Source organism: Lissotriton helveticus, chromosome 1_1, assembly GCF_964261635.1.
Source record: "Lissotriton helveticus chromosome 1_1, aLisHel1.1, whole genome shotgun sequence".
In the NCBI taxonomy this organism is placed as follows: domain Eukaryota; kingdom Metazoa; phylum Chordata; class Amphibia; order Caudata; family Salamandridae; genus Lissotriton; species Lissotriton helveticus.
Window position 1 is genome coordinate 72,307,445 of NC_136057.1, and position 19,698 is coordinate 72,327,142.

General features: G+C 51.7%; 2 protein-coding genes across 4 annotated transcripts in view; one reads left to right on the forward strand and one right to left on the reverse strand.

Moving 5' to 3' along the window:
• LOC144767614 (uncharacterized) overlaps positions 1-12,797 on the reverse strand; it is a 32,305-nt gene extending 19,508 nt beyond the window's left edge. The window contains exon 1 of the mRNA XM_078651021.1: positions 12,574-12,797. The gene's annotated coding sequence lies outside the window, so the exon portion shown is untranslated. The remainder of the gene's footprint in view (positions 1-12,573) is intronic.
• Positions 12,798-12,999: 202 nt separating this feature from the next.
• The window catches only part of LOC144829203 (uncharacterized), a 106,472-nt gene continuing 99,773 nt past the window's right edge, over positions 13,000-19,698 (forward strand). For 2 of the 3 annotated variants that reach the window (XM_078688309.1, XM_078688142.1), the window contains exon 1: positions 13,000-13,088. The gene's annotated coding sequence lies outside the window, so the exon portion shown is untranslated. Of the gene's footprint in view, positions 13,089-13,384; positions 13,407-19,698 lie in introns of those variants that run through there. The other variant, XM_078688218.1, reaches the window with a different exon arrangement.

Here is a 19,698-nt window from a genome sequence, read left to right on the forward strand (position 1 = left end):
GTACAGACTTTGAGCTCCCCTTTTTGCAAAAAACTCCCCAGCAAGAGTACACCTCCAAACTGAGATCTAGAAGGTCAGTCGACGTTTGATTGTCTAAGTCCACTCGGTGGTGAAGCGGTTGAACATGATGTCTGACTTGAATAAACTAGTGAACAGTAAAGAAAAAAGGACTAAAATGAAAGAGAAATACTGCAAGCTATTACACAGCAGATGTATAGTGTCTCTGATTATTGTACTTTTTATGAGCATTGTGGTAATAAGTATTGGCTGGTTCTTACAGGTTCTCTATCCACCTGCTGTCTCACACAATGCCACCATAGTACACTCGCATGTTGAGCTCCCAGTACACTTAGAGAACAGAAGAAATGAATTTAAGAACAATACTTTCATAACCCTTTTACAACAACATCAACTGGCCATGAACACATCCAACTGCTGGGTGTGCGGTCTTCTTCCCCATACAGTTGCCAAAGGCCTGCCTTTCATCACTCTCCCTTTTTCTTATGAAGGCTCTTGTACCGGTTGGTGGGAAACAAACAAAGCTTCCTATATGGCCAATACTGACACACAAGAGCAGTCTCAGCTCCGAGATCACCTACACATTTTATGTTGGCCAGGTGAAAAGAACAAGGCATATGGCACCCCACTAGAGCAGGAAGCCTACGCTGACCGCGGTAACAGATCTAATAAGTTACATTATCAGTATATGGACAGGAGAAAAAGATCCGTTTCACCTGTTTTTGTGGCATCAACGAAAGCCCCTTTTTGTGTCCAAAGTAACGGAAAGATACGTATGGGTGATAGCATCTGCAATCACACAGTCAATTTGAATGGAACAAACAATACACGGCTTGTAGCCACACAGGGCACCTACTTCATATGTGGGGATAAAGGTTATACATGGCTCCCACAGGGCAGGTCCGGCACTTGCTACATTGCTTTTCTCCTTCCCCCCACCTACACTGCCCCAGCGGACTATCATGAAATTGAGCCTCTGACTGTCTATAAAAGACGGCGAAGGGGGGTCATAGATACAGAAGGGCAGGAGGCGGGAGACTTCTTTGCCGGAGTCATTCCATTTTGGGGTCCAATAGTAAACAGCAGGAACATCCGCCACCTCACACGAGTGGTGCAAAATACGATAGATACAACGGCAGGTGCCCTCTCTAATCTCACAGCCGAGGTGGCCGCGGACAGACTCATGACCCTACAAAATAGCATTGTTTTAGACATCGTTCTGGCTGACCGTGGTGGTGTATGCAAATTGATCTCCACGAGTTGTTGTGTGTTTATTCCAGATAACGCACCTACGGTATACCAAGCCATTGCCAAGCTACACAAGATGTCAAGTCAGCTAGACATGGATAAAGGAGAATGGTCCTTAAGCAGCTGGTTGTGGGGATTAGTATCAACATGGGGATGGAAAGTGTTGACTGTAGTAGGATCAATACTGTTTATCATCTTCAGTTGTTGCCTTTGCGTCCAATGCGGCCCGGCCATCTGCGGTCTGTGCGCCACTGCCTGCATTCCCCGTCCACATGTGCAGAGCAGAAAAAACGAAAAGATCATGTTGCAAGAACACATTAACGGCCTGATGAAAATAGAGGTCTATTAGAGGGGTGCGCTTGGGGACAAGGAGGGAATGAAGAAAATTACATATTTATATGTATTTGTGCCCCCACGCACTACCCTCTCACCATCTGCCATGTTGAAAAAAAAAAACCCCTGCATTACTTCACATTCAGAGGTCTTATTTCTCTGTCACCAGGCCTCTCCATGCCAGACCCTGAAAATACACACGTTGCATTTCTCTGCAGCACATTAGATATTTTTGTTGAGCAGTCACGGAGAAGAGGCCCAGCCCGGGGTGTCTTATCAGTGTCAAACAAGGGTCGACTTGATAAAGCTGCATTCCGGCCCCGAGCAGGAGGCGAGCAGAAGCCCATCTGCAGAGATAAGGCTCAGTTTTGCTGTCGGCTCTCAGAGATAAGTGGGGCCCATGTCAAGGGAAACCTCCAAGACCGTTACAGAAGGGGTGGACAGGAAAGGCCAAACCAACTTGCTAGTATGAAGCAGCAATACTTCTACAGATGAAAGCAATCTGTATCCTGCCCCGGGCTAGAGATAAGACCAGACATGCTAGTCACTCTGACACCCAGGGCCCTCCCTAACCAACAGAAAGGAAACAGCCCTCGTGGAAAAGTCTGATAAAGTTACGTAAAACAGGCAGTGGGAGTTTTAGCTGACCATGCAACCCCCTCTATGCACCCACCCACCTATGACTCACTACAGTGAACGCCTACATGCTCATATCTTTTTTCCTTCTGCTTGGAGGACTCCTCCCTAGGTATGCAAAGAATGTATAAATATTGTACTCTGTGAATAAAGTTCAGAACCCTCCTGAACCCGCTTGGTGAAGGAGCTCTCCTTTAACTCGAGTTAATGAAATAAAGCCCATTGACTCTAACACCACGGACTCTGCTCCTCTTTTATGCTTGACCCTTTTGATATTTATAGAAATTATGATAGTGTAAATAATTTATTTACCACAGTGTTGAAAACAGGGATCCTATAGGTCCAGACCATGTAGATTTGTTCCCTAGTTGTTGCCCACCGCAGGTGACCATACAAGATTCTATGGGTAAGGGGCAATCAAATCCCCGTCTACTCAGGCCCATAGCAGACAAATCAGCAATACATGGACTTCCCTCCTGCAGCTTGTCACTATGTTCAAAATTTAGTCAATGTGCCTTTACTGCGTCCCAATCTTAGAAAATCTTTACTTCAGCTGATGGCCAAGACACTGGATGACTCAAAACTCTAATCAAGGTCATCTCATCCAAAAGCATTTGATAATGGCCAGAAGAACGCAGTGAATTGGGTCTGATGTCAAATCAACCAATAATGACTGGTTATTTTAAACTTTGATAATGAATGCCTTGTGAGAGACCTATTAGGGAGTTTACCGGTTGCCCCTTCACTCCATTCTCAGATTAATGCTGTCTCGTTGGGCTTTTTTTTATAGGTCCGCACCAGTACGTAGTTCCAATGTACTCAATCAAGGCCTTTCCTTAGTGAGAACTGGTCATAAGCCTGCCCAGGTGGCTTTTGATGCCCTTCCTCTATCAAATAGGTAGTCATTCTTGGAATGTATGAAGGCATGTGATTGACTGATCTCTCCACTAAATCATTTGCCTCCTCAGACTGTTCTTTAAAATGATTATCAAACGGTTTCTGGTTTGGTACCCGTGGAGAGGGTTCATGGTCGTTTTAGGTTCACTAAGCGGTATTACATCCTTACCTATTGATTCTACATCATCCTTCTCACCAGTAACTACAGCGATTCGGTCGCAGAAGTCACTAAGTGATATAAAGTTTCTCTCTAGGACTATAGCAGGTTATGAAAACAAAAAGGATTATCAAAATTGGCATTAAGAGTATATGAATTCTGATATCTGCTTTCAGGAAAATTGGGCAGAGCAGTCTGTCTATGTAAATGGCTACAGCTCCTTTGTTGCACCAGCAGTTTCATCAGCAACAGTTAGATCTAAGGGGGGCTTACTCAGAATTATAGCAAACACGATCATCCTAGTTAAGGTGGCCTTTATCAATAACTCGCCACATTTTCATGTTATCTTGGCTGAAGGTTCTGGGAAAATTAATTTGTTATGGATTAATTTTTTTTATAATAATTTTAAGAATCCTACACTGTTGACTGCTGAGTTGGCGGGAATATTAGAATCTCAGTTAACATACCACACACGTTCAATTTGTTTTATTTGAACTGGGGATTTTCAAGTGTACTATTGCCCCAATTCGGAACAATGTATTTGTGGGGTAATTGACACAAATGATTCGTTGCTAGTCCATTTTATGCATCATAACTATGGAAACATTTCAAACAGTTTTTCAGTAACTTGGGACCTAGTTATTATAAACCCGTGTCACCCCATGACTGGTCAACCCCTCCTCACCTTTCAAATTACTGGAGTAATCACTTTGTTCCATGAGGGAACCAGGGACTGGAGAGTTGGTTAATTACTGTGAGGTTAGCGGACTAGTGTTCTGGCCGCCACCTACAATAGGCATGCTGAGGCGACTGCGTGCATGCTCTCTGCTACCCACATGGATGTTCAGGACTTTGAGCAGGAGACCATTAGAGCTTGCACATATTAAAATAGATATGTTTAAAGTGACGTCCTGAGCTGGTCAGGATTCTGTCTCAGGAGAGGAGGGGGTACATTGCACTGCTTGATTTTGAGACTCCTAAATGAACGTCCCCAAACTTGTTCACACTCATAGAGTTGAATAATGATACGAGCAGTGGATGCAGAGCTCAGCATCCTGTATGGTAGATGGTTAGAACATTTGTGGCTGCCCGCTGTCCGTGCAGGGGACACTCATAAGGGGGCAGCCACATTAGTGCACATGATACAGCCTAGTGCTGAGGGACCCCTTCTGGGTCCGCGCGCCCGCGTCCCGCGTCATTTCCGGGCATGGGTGGGCAGGGAGAGAAGTATATGTATCTCACCCGCTCACCGGGCATCCTCTTTTGGCCGCTACCCTTCACGCCGTTTGGTCGTGCCGTTGGAGGTCCTGGAGCTCTTCGTTGAGGTGAGTCCTCATCAAGTTACCATGGGCCCCCCCATGTAACGCAGTCATGTGGGGGGCGCAAATGGCATAGTTGGGTTCAGAGTGCTGGCCACTTTGTTACCCGCTGGAGCACAGGCGTAGAATGTGGGTGCGGGCCTGGAGGGGCCAAGGACTGGGTTAATCTATGGCTCCCACCTCCTGGTAGCAAGCAATTTTAAAGTATTTATGGAGAAGTGGTACGCGCAATTAAAGGCTCCCAAGTCGCTGCGGTGCAGTGCGGGTGATCATGCCTGGGGACTCTCGTCCATTACATAGGACGCAGGTAGGGTGCCTGGACAGCACCAACAGAAGGGGTTCATTCAGTAGGCTTTACCCCAGGCTGGAGGTTGAGATTTTCCGGCCCCTATTTGAGTGGCAGGAGTTATGGGGCTGCTTCTTTTTCCCAGCTGCGGGGGCAAGTGAGCGGCATGTCTGCCTTTTTCAGGACGATGGCATGCCGTCAACAGAGGAAGAGCAGAGGCAGCGTTGGTGTTCCTGTGGTAAGCGGGTGCGTGGTTGGCTTTTGGTCCGCGTATCCTGGGGCAGTAACCGGAATGCGAGAGCACCAGAAGTGGGGTGAAGCATCTATCAAGGGTGAGGTTGTGGTTCCGGATCCCGACCTGGTAGCATATTCAGCAATAATTTAATTTTACCCTTCTGGCATGATTGCTCAGGTCTTGCTACTGGTGATTTTGGGTGTGCCGTTTCAGTGTTGAATCACTGTGACCTAGTGGTTAAGGTCTCTGACTCTTATTCTAAAAATTATTCGGTCGAATCCTGGTTTCAAGGGTTGTGGTCCCTGAGTTAAAAACTACAGCCGCTGTTGCGGGTCGGAGGGCTTTGCCACCCGTTTTGTCAACGCTCTGCGCCGCACTCTGGTGGTGCAGGCAGCGACGGTGTATCAGGAGGGAGTCCGGGGCTAGTTGGGGCAATCTTCTTTGGTATCCTTGTGGCTTGCTCCACCCCCGATTTGAGGCTTAAGGCTCTGGCCTCTGGGCCCGTGAGGCGTGAGTCGGGCTTTGTTGGTGGTGAAGGCTGAGGCAGGGTCTTGAAGGGGCGGTGTGTTGTGTGCTCCTGCGGGCCAGCTCATGATCCTTGGCTGGCGCTGATGCGCTGCGGGGTGCTGATGGGCATAGCGGGGAGAGATGGGTTGGAGCCTCCCCCTCCCCCAGACTTGTCGGTAATTGAGGTGCGTGTTCACTGCCTCGGAACCAAGAGTTTTGGCGAACTGGACTGGTAATGGATTTGCCATTTCCCCTTAATTTTTTAAAACAACAGAGTGTTGTGGGGTGCCACGGGGTTGGCGGGTAGGACGCGGTGCATTGGCAGGCTGGGGCACCCCAGCCAGGGGGTGGATCTGGAGGCCTGTTGGAAACGTGCCTCAGACGAGGGCTGCCATGTTGGTGGGCCGTCTGGGGAAGTTCGTGCCTGACGATGTGTGTATGAGCGGCTCACTTTCCGCATGGGAGTTGCGGCTCTGAGGCGGTGTTGTTGGGCAGTGGTCGGGTGGTGGCGTGTTCGTGGTGCGCAGTGTTTTCGGTGGCATGCATGCTTGCTCAGCACCGGCAGATGTAGACGTGCTCAGTGCGAGTTAGCCTGGGTTTTCCAAGGACGGCTGCATCTGATTGGATTCACGGGAGGGTTTGAGTGTCAACGGAACATGGTTTTGCCTCTTTCCCTGGGTATATGGCAGAGGACCGGCAGGCATAATGGGCACTCTGAAAAGGTACCCTTTAAGTGGTTAGTGAAACTTGTGAGGGAGAGGATGTGGCACAATGGCCAGAAGTGAAAGAAAACTCAAGCACAGTGTTTGCTTGAATCACTGCAAGCACTACGAGTTATATATAAACACAATATGTATTCACTTTTGCGAAATGTGAATACATATTATGTTTATATGTAACTCAGGTTGCCCGCAGTGCTTCAAGCAAACACTGTGCTCGAGTTTTCTTTCATGTATTCTTATGTGGGACGGGCAGCCCACAGATCTCTGCATAGCACACTAACAGTGTTCAGTTTGGTAGAAAGTTTGCAACAGCTTATCAAGATTGTTGTTTAAACTTTGGAGTGCACCATACACCCTCATTTATGCACAATGGCCAGAAGTGCCAATTTTGCAGCGGGGAATCCGGTTCACTCCTCAGTGCCGGCTCAACATCTGGTGAGGGTGAGAAACGCAGCCTAGCTACCCTTGCCTATTTACAGCACCTATAGATTGCAGGAGTGACGGATTAGGCGAGCTGCAAAAATCCGGGTATCAGCGGAAACGGATTCCTCATATAAGCCAATGAACAGTTAGTGACCGGTAAACTTGCTTATTTGGTATCACATTTATATGCAGCCCACTCCAACCTCAACGAGGTTTTATCAGATGGTGCAGGGGACTGTTTCTCTTTTACACTATTGTTGGTGGAAGGGCCAGGATACATGGATATCCGCCATTACAGTATGGGCTTGCTGGAATGGTTAGCTGTCCGGGTGTCTTTGTTAGCTAATTTGGTTTTGCCCATGGTTTGGGAAGCGCTTCCGGCGTAGGCGCTGTAACTCCGGAAGTGACTTTCGATTGGCTTGGGGTGCTGGCAGTGTGGTGTTGGTATATTAGTCTGGTTGTATGTGCTCCCCTTTACCCATTAAGCGCCTTGTTCCGACGGTCGCACAGTCAATCTATCAGCTTTGCGTATGTACACATGAAGGTTCTTTTCTTTGGGTTGTTAGTTCATTTTAATGGAGAGGCGGTTGAACCTTGCACTGCATGTGTCAATAACATTGGTGAGGCAGTTCATCATAGCCAGGTCTCTGGAACTATGCAATGCTGCACCTTATTTCGTATAACCATGGACCTGCCACATAATCCTTCATCTCCAGCATGAATTGCAGATTGAAATGAAATAAAGTCATAGATGTTATAGCTCAATCAGATCAACAGTTACTAAATCGCAACAACATGGGTTCACACGCAGTGGAAGGCCCTTTGCAAAGGTTCACTGTTAATCTTTTGTTCCCTTATCCAGTATTTATTTAGTTGTTAAACAGGTAGTAAGGTGGGGATATCGTTGGCAGTATTTCCATGCCTGAAGGTACGAAGGGACAAAGTAATAGTGTCCCAAGTTGTGCAACATTATGCAGATTAAGGTACTTTCATGCGCAGAATTTAGTCAGTGCCTATTACAATAAAAACTATCCGCTCCAGAGGCACGCGAGGACCAGGGGAAAGCAAGAGGGCAAATTGCAGTAAGGCTTAAACCGGGGATATTTCGGTGCTAATTTCCAATGGAAAATCCCCTTTTGCTTAAATCCACAATGTGAGAAAGTCACCCCTGGACTTTCTATAAGTGCTGCAATGGACTACTAATGGTAAACTACAGCATCAAGGTTACCTGTGCTAAATTTGACCGGGTGGTTTCCGGTGCTCAGCACCGTCACTTAATTGTCAACTCCGGCGATGGTGACAGTTCGCCACAAGTTGCCGCTGTCTCTCTATTTTAGAGATGACCACAACAACAGGCAATTACTGATTCAATAAACATTACATTTACTATGGCCTGCTGCCCAAGCCATTCTTATAGCACTGGGGGCCTGGAATTGTCACACTTGCACAAGTGTTATGGTTAGTGGTTGTGATGTTACTAGAATTTACTTTGGGTTGTTAGTTAATTTTAATGGAGAGGTGGTCGAACCTTGCACTGCATGTGTCATTAACATTGGTGAGGCAGTTTATCAAAGCCAGGTCTCTGGAAATAGGCAATGCTGCGCCTTTTTTCGTATAACCATGGACCTGCCACATAATCCTTCATCTCCAGCACGAATTGCAGATTTAAATTACATAAAGTCATAGATGTTATAGCTCAATCAGATCAACAGTTACTAAAACGCAACGACATGGGTTCACACGCAGTGGAAGGCCATTTGCAAAGGTTCACTGGTAATCTTTTGTTCCCTTAGCCAGTATTTATTTAGTTGTTAAACAGGTACTACGGTGGGGATATATTGGCAGTATTTCCATGCCTGAGGGTACGAAGTAATAGTGTCCCAGGTTGTGCAACATTATGCAGCTTAAGGATCTTTCACACGCAGATTTTGTTAGAGCCTATTATAAAAAAAACTATCCGCTCCAGAGGCACGTGATGACCAGGGGAAAGCAAGTGGGTAGATTGCAAGAAGGCTTAAACCGAGGATATTTAGGAGCTAATTTCAAGGGGAATAATCCCCTTTTGCTTAAATCCATAATGTGAGAAAGTCACCCCTGGACTTTCAAAAAGTGCTGCAATGGACTACTAATGGTAAACTACAGCATCAAGGTTACCTATGCTAAATTTGACCGGGTGGTTTCCGTTGCTCGGCACATCACTTAATTGTCAACGCCAGCGATGGTGACAGTTTGCCACAAGTTGGCGCTGTCTCTATATTTTAGAGATGACCACAACAACAGGCAATTACTAATTCAATAAAGTGGCAACCGAGGTACTCTGGTTTCGAAATTAATGGGGCTTGGAAGATACGTTTGTGAGAGGCAAAAGGCAGTAAAATGGATATTTTAGGAAAAAACAAACAGCGGAACGTACCCTGACTGGTCTGCAAATTGAAGATGAGAGAATTGTCCGAATAGACGCCAAGACTGTTCACCCAGCTTGTTGTACAACCAGCCTTGTGACCAGACTTCTAAGTTCTTTCAGACTTCAGAAGAGGAGGCCTTCTACCTGGTGAGTGTTTCATTTAAGACATTGTGATCATTTCTTGAAAACAAAGAAATGAAGTGAACAGACATTCAACAATATTAGAAATGACACCCTTTTGAAGAATGAAATGTTACAAAGGGATGTTAAAAATGCTGCAAAACTCTTGAAATTGGTTTCTAAGATGACAGTTGCATAGTCACAGTGCTTTAATTGCAGGCTGTGACCTCGTAGCACTACGAGTACATAAGTCAGCCCCTCACTGTGCCAAACTGGGCTCAGTTCTATTTTCTCTGGCTACCCACACACTCACTCCGCAGTAATTTCATTTAAGCAATTGAGTTCTCATAAGGTAAATGTATAAGAAAAAAGAATGCATTTTCCCAACAATTTAGCCTGATAACAGGGCAGGAGACAAGGCTCTCAGGGGCTTTAATCACTGCTGCTGCTAGTGAGTAAGTGGTCAACCCAATCGACCTGCCTGGTAACGACGATGGTATGGTTGTCAGTCACAGCGGCTGGGTCACCTCCATGCCCTTGAAAGGTTGCTCCATTCGCTTGGGTTGGACACAGGGCACTGAAGCCCAGCCCCTACTGTCACTACACATGTAAGGGCAAGAGAAGGGTTCAAGTGTTTGCAGACCCCATGCCGGGTGGCAGTGAAATGCTCTAGGGGAAGCACTGCTGAGGCTAGTGTTGCCACCTGGCCAGTTTTCTACCAGCACCAACGGTACCGCCTGGTACTATAATAAGAAACATCACAGAAAGCGGGTATTTTTACCCATTATCTGTACATATTTCAAACAGCAAATAAAAAGCACTTTTAACTGTCTTCTGGAGCTTAGTTAACGAAACTCTGATTAACAAGCATTTGCAATGCAACAGGTCTCGCATTTATGCGAGTTTGAGCTATTGGCATTGTAAATGACAATGCATTTTATTTATGTTTTGGTTTTTGAAACATAAATAAAACACATTGTTTTTTACAATGCCGATAGCTTAAACTCGCATAAGCGTAAATGCCAGACCTATTGTATTGCAAATGCTTGTTAAATGCCAATAGCTTAAACTCGTGTAAGCGTAAATGCGAGACCTATTGCATTGCAAATGCTTATTCAATATGGCGTCCCAGTTCTGGCCAGCTCTCTTAACCATTTGTACTAACAGCTTCCATACAATTGGAGAAAAAGCTCAAACTGCTGCGTTCTTACAAGTGTTCGTAAAATGTGCGGAACATTACTTTTTCCCTGAGAAAAAAAGATGGTTATTGACTGCAAAGTATGTCAGTCAAAAATGTTCAGAACGTTCACATTGTGTACTGGGGCTGAAGTCTGTGATTCCAATGTCACTAGAGATTAATAAAGTTTAAACATTTTAATTAAACAGTGTAAGTAAAGATGCCCCATCTCCCGGTCTAAGATGGAGACAAACCGTGACTGTACATATTGCAGAAGAAACCATTCTCGTTCATTAAAGGAAGGAGACCACTCAAGGTTTAAACAAGATTTACTCTTCTTGCTGGTGTTTAATAACCATCTCCCCAAAATCACTTCTACTGTGTGCCTATTTAATGGTACAGTTTTTTCAGTGGTTTCAGGTTGCAGTGGAGGCGTGAATGCAACGTCCAGATGTGCACTGAGCAAAGTCCTTTGCAAAATCTCCCCAGGATTTGAAGCAGAGGATTTCTAAATAAGCTTCAAGGGAGAACTGTGGACCAAACAAGGGCGGACCCATGTCATTCAAGGGTATGAAAGTTGTTTTGTATAGTGTGCTCCCACAAGCCAAAAGGTCCCATGCCTTTCTATGGAATGTCTTGATCCAGCTTGGATTTCAGCCATTTTTTAATCTTACAGAGGCTACTTTTCGCCATTTGTACAACAAGAGGCTTTTAGACGTTACATAGCCTCATCTGCACCTACCCCTTAGCACCACACTGCCTCGATCTCATCCTTAGACACTAAGCCCCCACAACAACCAAAGCCTCTGTCTCTCTTATAATAGAGAACCCTGGAAATTACACATCAGTCTCACGTACACCCAATATCCAGGCGCCTACGCCCTACTGGCTATTACTGGTCCCCTTACAAATTCCAGAGTCTCAAATTATCAGTCAGAACTGGTATGCCTGGATATTATGCAGCCTCAATCACATGTACACGAATTAAAATTTCCTGGACAATCCGCTGCATAGGACTCGGGACATTTCACCGGCTTAATCTCAACTGCTAGGAATCGAGCCCAACCCCCTCTGTATGTTCCAGGCCCTAAATCCAACCTGTAAGAATTTGGGTAAAGCCTGTGATGTTTACCTGTGGATAATCCCCTCCTAACACTTTAGAAAGGCCAATTCGTAGGCTTTTGGACGTCAAGGCTGGTTTGATAAGCACACAAGTTACAGGAATAATCACCCCTGGTGGCCTTAAGCATGAAAGGGAAGACCAGTCGTCTGGGGCTTTGTTTTTCTTGGTGTTACATAATCAGAGCGTGCCATGTCGAATCCTGATGACGACACAACTAAGGAGAGTTGGATGTGGTATTACTCCCTGGCTGAGGATAATGATCAATAGTTTTGATCTGTACAGTAGTGCAGCTGCCATGCCAGTGCGTCCCCCAAGCCTACAAAGCTAAGGTCTGATTCAAATATTGGTGAAAAAAATGCCTTTACCATTTCGTTTAGGAGGATTACATTTTACTACCATTATCTCTACCAAGGCCCAGTACTGTAGCAAAACCGTTACCTAATTTCCTGGGTGCAAGCCTGTGACAAAATGTTGAGAAAGTCATCTCATCTTAGAGGAAATGCCCATGTAACTCGAATCAGACTCGACCTTCAGTATCAAAGCCTCACTCCCACCCCCTACCTTCCCATCGATGACAGAATAGAAATAAATATGACGCCTTTAAAAAGTGCTATTATAAATATCTCATTTACATGACAATGAGACCATTTCTCATTTACATATTTCTTGAAATCATCCTCATTGAACTATGATTTCTGACATTTTTGCCTGAACCGGTTTCCCAAAGTAACTTCCCAGGCTTGGATTAGAGTACTGGCAATGCCTGGAGACTTTCTAACACCTACGTAAAGCAAATATCAAAATCCACAGGAGGATTTGGGAACGGTTTTCAAAAGTATAGTTTTTTGCATAAATAAAAAATATCGAAAAGAAAACCGTATTGGCTCCACCTGCTTCTCTGGAGGCATGCACGTGGCATCCTCCTTGGAGGACAATCCCACAGCCATAACTGTGCAAACACTTCATACATATCTAGGAAATGGCAAATGTACACAGCACATACACAGGCTGCGTTAGAGGCCAACACCAGAGTGGCTAAAACCCGAGCAGAACAGGCCCTCCAGGGATGGCGATGGTTAACCACCGAAGCAGGTGCTGGGCCAAATCCGGGTTGTAATTGTATTCAAATTTGCAACTGGCGCTGGAATTCCTTTGTTCGCTTCGATTTTTGTCAATTAAGTTCACTAACCCTAAACATGGCGCACACTCCACTGAGAACAGCAATGGACAGCGAGGCATGGCACGCAAATATAACCCGAAACAGAGGCCTGGCACGCAAAACTAACACTCAAACATGCCACACACGCCACCTAGAACAGCAATGCACGGCGAGAGCGAGGCCTGGCACGCAAAACGGATTTCCGGGCGGGAGAAAGGAGAGGCGTGAAACGCACCAACTGTCTAGAAGGGACGGCGAAGCAAACAACAGAGCGGGCTGCGGAGTCTGGACACAGGGAGAGAAGACGGAGAGCTGGAGCCGGAGGTGAGAGGAACGGAGGGGGACACAGGGAGGAAAGACGAGAGCTGGAGCCGGAGGTGAGAGGGACGGAGGGGGATACAGGGAGGAAAGACGAGAGCTGGAGCCGGAGGTGAGAGTGATGGAGGGGGATACAGGGAGGAAAGACGAGAGCTTGAGCTGGAGGAGAGAGGGATGGAGGGGATACAGGGAGGAAAGACGAGAGCTGGAGCCGGAGGTGAGAGGGACGGAGGGGGATACAGGGAGGAAAGACGAGAGCTTGAGCCGGAGGTGAGAGGGACGGAGGGGGATACAGGGAGGAAAGACGGAGAGCTGGAGCCGGAGGTGAGAGGGACGGAGGGGGATACAGGGGGAAAAGACGAGAGCTGGAGCCGGAGGTGAGAGGGATGGAGGGGATACAGGGAGGAAAGACGAGAGCTGGAGCCGGAGGTGAGAGGGACGGAGGGGATACAGGGAGGAAAGACGAGAGCTGGAGCCGGAGGTGAGAGGGATGGAAGGGGATACAGGGAGGGAAGACGAGAGCTGGAGCCGGAGGTGAGAGCGACGGAGGGGGATACAGGGAGGAAAGACGAGAGCTGGAGCCGGAGGTGAGAGGGACGGAGGGGGATACAGGGAGGAAAGAGGAGAGCTTGAGCCGGAGGTGAGAGGGACGGAGGGGGACACAGGGAGGAAAGACGAGAGCTGGAGCCGGAGGTGAGAGGGACGGAGGGGACACAGGGAGGAAAGAGAAGAGCTGGAGCCGGAGGTGAGAGGGACGGAGGGGGATACAGGGAGGAAAGACGAGAGCCGGAGGTGAGAGGGACGGAGGGGGATACAGGGAGGAAAGACGAGAGCTGGAGCCGGAGGTGAGAGGGACGGAGGGGGACACAGGGAGGAAAGACGAGAGCTGGAGCCGGAGGTGAGAGGGACGGAGGGGGACACAGGAAGGAAAGACGAGAGCTGGAGCCGGAGGTGAGAGGGACGGAGGGGGATACAGGGAGGAAAGACGAGAGCTGGAGCCGGAGGTGAGAGGGACGGAGGGGATACAGGGAGGAAAGACGAGAGCTGGAGCCGGAGGTGAGAGGGATGGAGGGGGATACAGGGAGGAAAGACGAGAGCTGGAGCCGGAGGTGAGAGGGACGGAGGGGGATACAGGGAGGAAAGACGAGAGCTTGAGCCGGAGGTGAGAGGGACGGAGGGGGATACAGGGAGGAAAGACGAGAGCTGGAGCTGGAGGTGAGAGGGACGGAGGGGACACAGGGAGGAAAGACGAGAGCTGGAGCCGGAGGTGAGAGGGATGGAGGGGGACACAGGGAGGAAAGACGAGAGCTGGAGCCGGAGGTGAGAGGGACGGAGGGGGACACAGGAAGGAAAGACGAGAGCTGGAGCCGGAGGTGAGAGGGACGGAGGGGGATACAGGGAGGAAAGACGAGAGCTGGAGCCGGAGGTGAGAGGGACGGAGGGGGATACAGGGAGGAAAGACGAGAGCTGGAGCCGGAGGTGAGAGGGACGGAGGGGATACAGGGAGGAAAGACGAGAGCTGGAGCCGGAGGTGAGAGGGATGGAGGGGGATACAGGGAGGAAAGACGAGAGCTGGAGCCGGAGGTGAGAGGGACGGAGGGGGATACAGGGAGGAAAGACGAGAGCTTGAGCCGGAGGTGAGAGGGACGGAGGGGGATACAGGGAGGAAAGACGAGAGCTGGAGCTGGAGGTGAGAGGGACGGAGGGGACACAGGGAGGAAAGACGAGAGCTGGAGCCGGAGGTGAGAGGGATGGAGGGGGACACAGGGAGGAAAGACGAGAGCTGGAGCCGGAGGTGAGAGGGACAGAGGGGACACAGGGAGGAAAGACGAGAGCTGGAGCCAGAGGTGAGAGGGACGGAGGGGGATACAGGGAGGAAAGACGAGAGCTGGAGCTGGAGGTGAGAGGGACGGAGGGGGATACAGGGAGGAAAGACGAGAGCTGGAGCTGGAGGTGAGAGGGACGGAGGGGACACAGGGAGGAAAGACGAGAGCTGGAGCCGGAGGTGAGAGGGATGGAGGGGGACACAGGGAGGAAAGACGAGAGCTGGAGCCAGAGGTGAGAGGGACGGAGGGGGATACAGGGAGGAAAGACGAGAGCTGGAGCCGGAGGTGAGGGGGACACAGGGAGGAAAGAGAAGAGCTGGAGCCGGAGGTGAGAGTGATGGAGGGGGATACAGGGAGGAAAGACGAGAGCTTGAGCTGGAGGAGAGAGGGATGGAGGGGATACAGGGAGGAAAGACGAGAGCTGGAGCCGGAGGTGAGAGGGACGGAGGGGGATACAGGGAGGAAAGACGAGAGCTGGAGCCGGAGGTGAGAGGGACGGAGGGGGATACAGGGAGGAAAGACGAGAGCTGGAGCCGGAGGAGAGAGGGACGGAGGGGGATACAGGGAGGAAAGACGAGAGCTGGAGCCGGAGGTGAGAGGGATGGAGGGGATACAGGGAGGAAAGACGAGAGCTGGAGCCGGAGGTGAGAGGGACGGAGGGGGATACAGGGAGGAAAGACGAGAGCTTGAGCCGGAGGTGAGAGGGACGGAGGGGACACAGGGAGGAAAGACGAGAGCTTGAGCCGGAGGTGAGAGGGATGGAGGGGGACACAGGGAGGAAAGACGAGAGCTGGAGCCGGAGGTGAGAGGGACGGAGGGGGATACAGGGAGGAAAGACGAGAGCTGGAGCCGGAGGTGAGAGTGATGGAGGGGGATACAGGGAGGAAAGACGAGAGCTGGAGCCGGAGGAGAGAGGGATGGAGGGGATACAGGGAGGAAAGACGAGAGCTTGAGCCGGAGGTGAGAGGGATGGAGGGGGACACAGGGAGGAAAGACGAGAGCTTGAGCCGGAGGTGAGAGGGACGGAGGGGACACAGGGAGGAAAGACGAGAGCTTGAGCCGGAGGTGAGAGGGATGGAGGGGGACACAGGGAGGAAAGACGAGAGCTGGAGCCAGAGGTGAGAGGGACGGAGGGGGATACAGGGAGGAAAGACGAGAGCTGGAGCCGGAGGAGAGAGGGGTGGAGAGGGGACACAGGGAGGAAAGACGAGAGCTGGAGCCAGAGGTGAGAGGGGAGGAGGGGGACACAGGGGGTAAAGACGAGAGCTTGAGCCGGAGGTGAGAGGGACGGAGGGGACACAGGGAGGAAAGACTAGAGCTGGAGCCGAAGGTGAGAGGGATGGAGGGGGACACAGGGAGGAAAGACGAGAGCTGGAGCCGGAGGTGAGAGGGGAGGAGGGGGACACAGGGGGTAAAGACGAGAGCTTGAGCCAGAGGTGAGAGGGATGGAGGGGGACACAGGGAGGAAAGACGAGAGCTGGAGCCGGAGGTGAGAGGGACGGAGGGGGATACAGGGAGGAAAGACGAGAGCTTGAGCCGGAGGTGAGAGGGACGGAGGGGATACAGGGAGGAAAGACGAGAGCTGGAGCCGGAGGAGAGAGGGGTGGAGAGGGGACACAGGGACGAAAGACGAGAGCTGGAGCCGGAGGAGAGAGGGACGGAGGGGACACAGGGAGGAAAGACGAGAGCTGGAGCCAGAGGTGAGAGGGGTGGAGGGGGGCACAGGGAGGAAAGACGAGAGCTGGAGCCGGAGGTGAGAGGGACGGAGGGGGATACAGGGAGGAAAGACGAGAGCTGGAGCCGGAGGAGAGAGGGACGGAGGGGGACACAGGGAGGAAAGACGAGAGCTGGAGTCGGAGGTGAGAGGGATGGAGGGGGACACAGGGAGGAAAGACGAGAGCTGGAGCCGGAGGTGAGAGGGACGGAGGGGGACACAGGGAGGAAAGCCGAGAGCTGGAGCCGGAGGTGAGGGGGACACAGGGAGGAAAGACGAGAGCTGGAGCCGGAGGTGAGAGGGATGGAGGGGGATACAGGGAGGAAAGACGAGAGCTAGAGCCGGAGGTGAGAGGGACGGAGGGATACAGGGAGGAATGACGAGAGCTTGAGCCGGAGGTGAGAGCGACGGAGGGGGATACATGGAGGAAAGACGAGAGCTGGAGCCGGAGGTGAGAGGGACAGAGGGGGACACAGGGAGGAAAGACGAGAGCTGGAGCCGGAGGTGAGAGGGACGGAGGGGGATACAGGGAGGAAAGATGAGAGCTGGAGCCGGAGGTGAGAGGGATGGAGGGGGATACAGGGAGGAAAGAAGAGAGCTTGAGCCGGAGGTGAGAGGGACGGAGGGGATACAGGGAGGAAAGACGAGAGCTGGAGCCGGAGGAGAGAGGGACGGAGGGGACACAGGGAGGAAAGACGAGAGCTGGAGCCAGAGGTGAGAGGGATGGAGGGGGATACAGGGAGGAAAGACGAGAGCTGGAGCCGGAGGAGAGAGGGATGGAGGGGGATACAGGGAGGAAAGACGAGAGCTGGAGCCGGAGGAGAGAGGGACGGAGGGGACACAGGGAGGAAAGACGAGAGCTGGAGCCAGAGGTGAGAGGGGTGGAGGGGGGCACAGGGAGGAAAGACGAGAGCTGGAGCCGGAGGTGAGAGGGACGGAGGGGGATACAGGGAGGAAAGACGAGAGCTGGAGCCGGAGGAGAGAGGGATGGAGGGGGATACAGGGAGGAAAGACGAGAGCTGGAGCCGGAGGAGAGAGGGACGGAGGGGACACAGGGAGGAAAGACGAGAGCTGGAGCCAGAGGTGAGAGGGGTGGAGGGGGGCACAGGGAGGAAAGACGAGAGCTGGAGCCGGAGGTGAGAGGGATGGAGGGGGATACAGGGAGGAAAGACGAGAGCTGGAGCCGGAGGAGAGAGGGACGGAGGGGACACAGGGAGGAAAGACGAGAGCTGGAGCCAGAGGTGAGAGGGGTGGAGGGGGGCACAGGGAGGAAAGACGAGAGCTGGAGCCGGAGGTGAGAGGGACGGAGGGGGATACAGGGAGGAAAGACGAGAGCTGGAGCCGGAGGAGAGAGGGACGGAGGGGGACACAGGGAGGAAAGACGAGAGCTGGAGTCGGAGGTGAGAGGGATGGAGGGGGACACAGGGAGGAAAGACGAGAGCTGGAGCCGGAGGTGAGAGGGACGGAGGGGGACACAGGGAGGAAAGCCGAGAGCTGGAGCCGGAGGTGAGAAGGACGGAGGGGGATACAGGGAGGAAAGACGAGAGCTGGAGCCGGAGGTGAGAGGGACGGAGGGGGATACAGGGAGGAAAGACGAGAGCTGGAGCCGGAGGTGAGAGGGATGGAGGGGGACACAGGGAGGAAAGACGAGAGCTGGAGCCGGAGGTGAGAGGGATGGAGGGGGATACAGGGAGGAAAGACGAGAGCTAGAGCCGGAGGTGAGAGGGACGGAGGGATACAGGGAGGAATGACGAGAGCTTGAGCCGGAGGTGAGAGCGACGGAGGGGGATACATGGAGGAAAGACGAGAGCTGGAGCCGGAGGTGAGAGGGACAGAGGGGGACACAGGGAGGAAAGACGAGAGCTGGAGCCGGAGGTGAGAGGGACAGAGGGGGATACAGGGAGGAAAGATGAGAGCTGGAGCCGGAGGTGAGAGGGATGGAGGGGGATACAGGGAGGAAAGAAGAGAGCTTGAGCCGGAGGTGAGAGGGACGGAGGGGATACAGGGAGGAAAGACGAGAGCTGGAGCCGGAGGAGAGAGGGGTGGAGAGGGGACACAGGGAGGAAAGACGAGAGCTGGAGCCGGAGGTGAGAGGGATGGAGGGGACACAGGGAGGAAAGACGAGAGCTGGAGCCAGAGGTGAGAGGGATGGAGGGGGATACAGGGAGGAAAGATGAGAGCTGGAGCCGGAGGTGAGAGGGATGGAGGGGACACAGGGAAGAAAGACGAGAGCTGGAGCCGGAGGTGAGAGGGACGGAGGGGGATACAGGGAGGAAAGATGAGAGCTGGAGCCGGAGGTGAGAGGGGTGGAGGGGGGCACAGGGAGGAAAGACGAGAGCTGGAGCCGGAGGTGAGAGGGACGGAGGGGACACAGGGAGGAAAGACGAGAGCTGGAGCCGGAGGTGAGAGGGATGCAGGGGGACACAGGGAGGAAAGAAGATAGCCGGAGCCGGAGGTGAGAGGGACGGAGGGGGACACAGGGAGGAAAGAGGAGAGCCGGAGGTGAGAGGGACGGAGGGGGATACAGGGAGGAAAGACGAGAGCTTGATCCGGAGGTGAGAGGGATGGAGGAGGATACAGGGAGGAAAGACGAGAGCTTGAGCCGGAGGTGAGAGGGACGGAGGGGGACACAGGGAGGAAAGACGAGAGCTGGAGCTGGAGGTGAGAGGGACGGAGGGGGATACAGGGAGGAAAGATGAGAGCTGGAGCCGGAGGTGAGAGGGACAGAGGGGACACAGGGAGGAAAGACGAGAGCTGGAGCCGGAGGAGAGAGGGACGGAGGGGGACACAGGGAGGAAAGACGAGAGCTGGAGCCAGAGGTGAGAGGGGTGGAGGGGGGCACAGGGAGGAAAGACGAGAGCTGGAGCCGGAGGTGAGAGGGACGGAGGGGGATACAGGGAGGAAAGACGAGAGCTGGAGCCGGAGGAGAGAGGGACGGAGGGGACACAGGGAGGAAAGACGAGAGCTGGAGCCAGAGGTGAGAGGGATGGAGGGGGATACAGGGAGGAAAGAAGAGAGCCGGAGGTGAGAGGGACGGAGGGGGATACAGGGAGGAAAGAAGAGAGCTGGAGCCGGA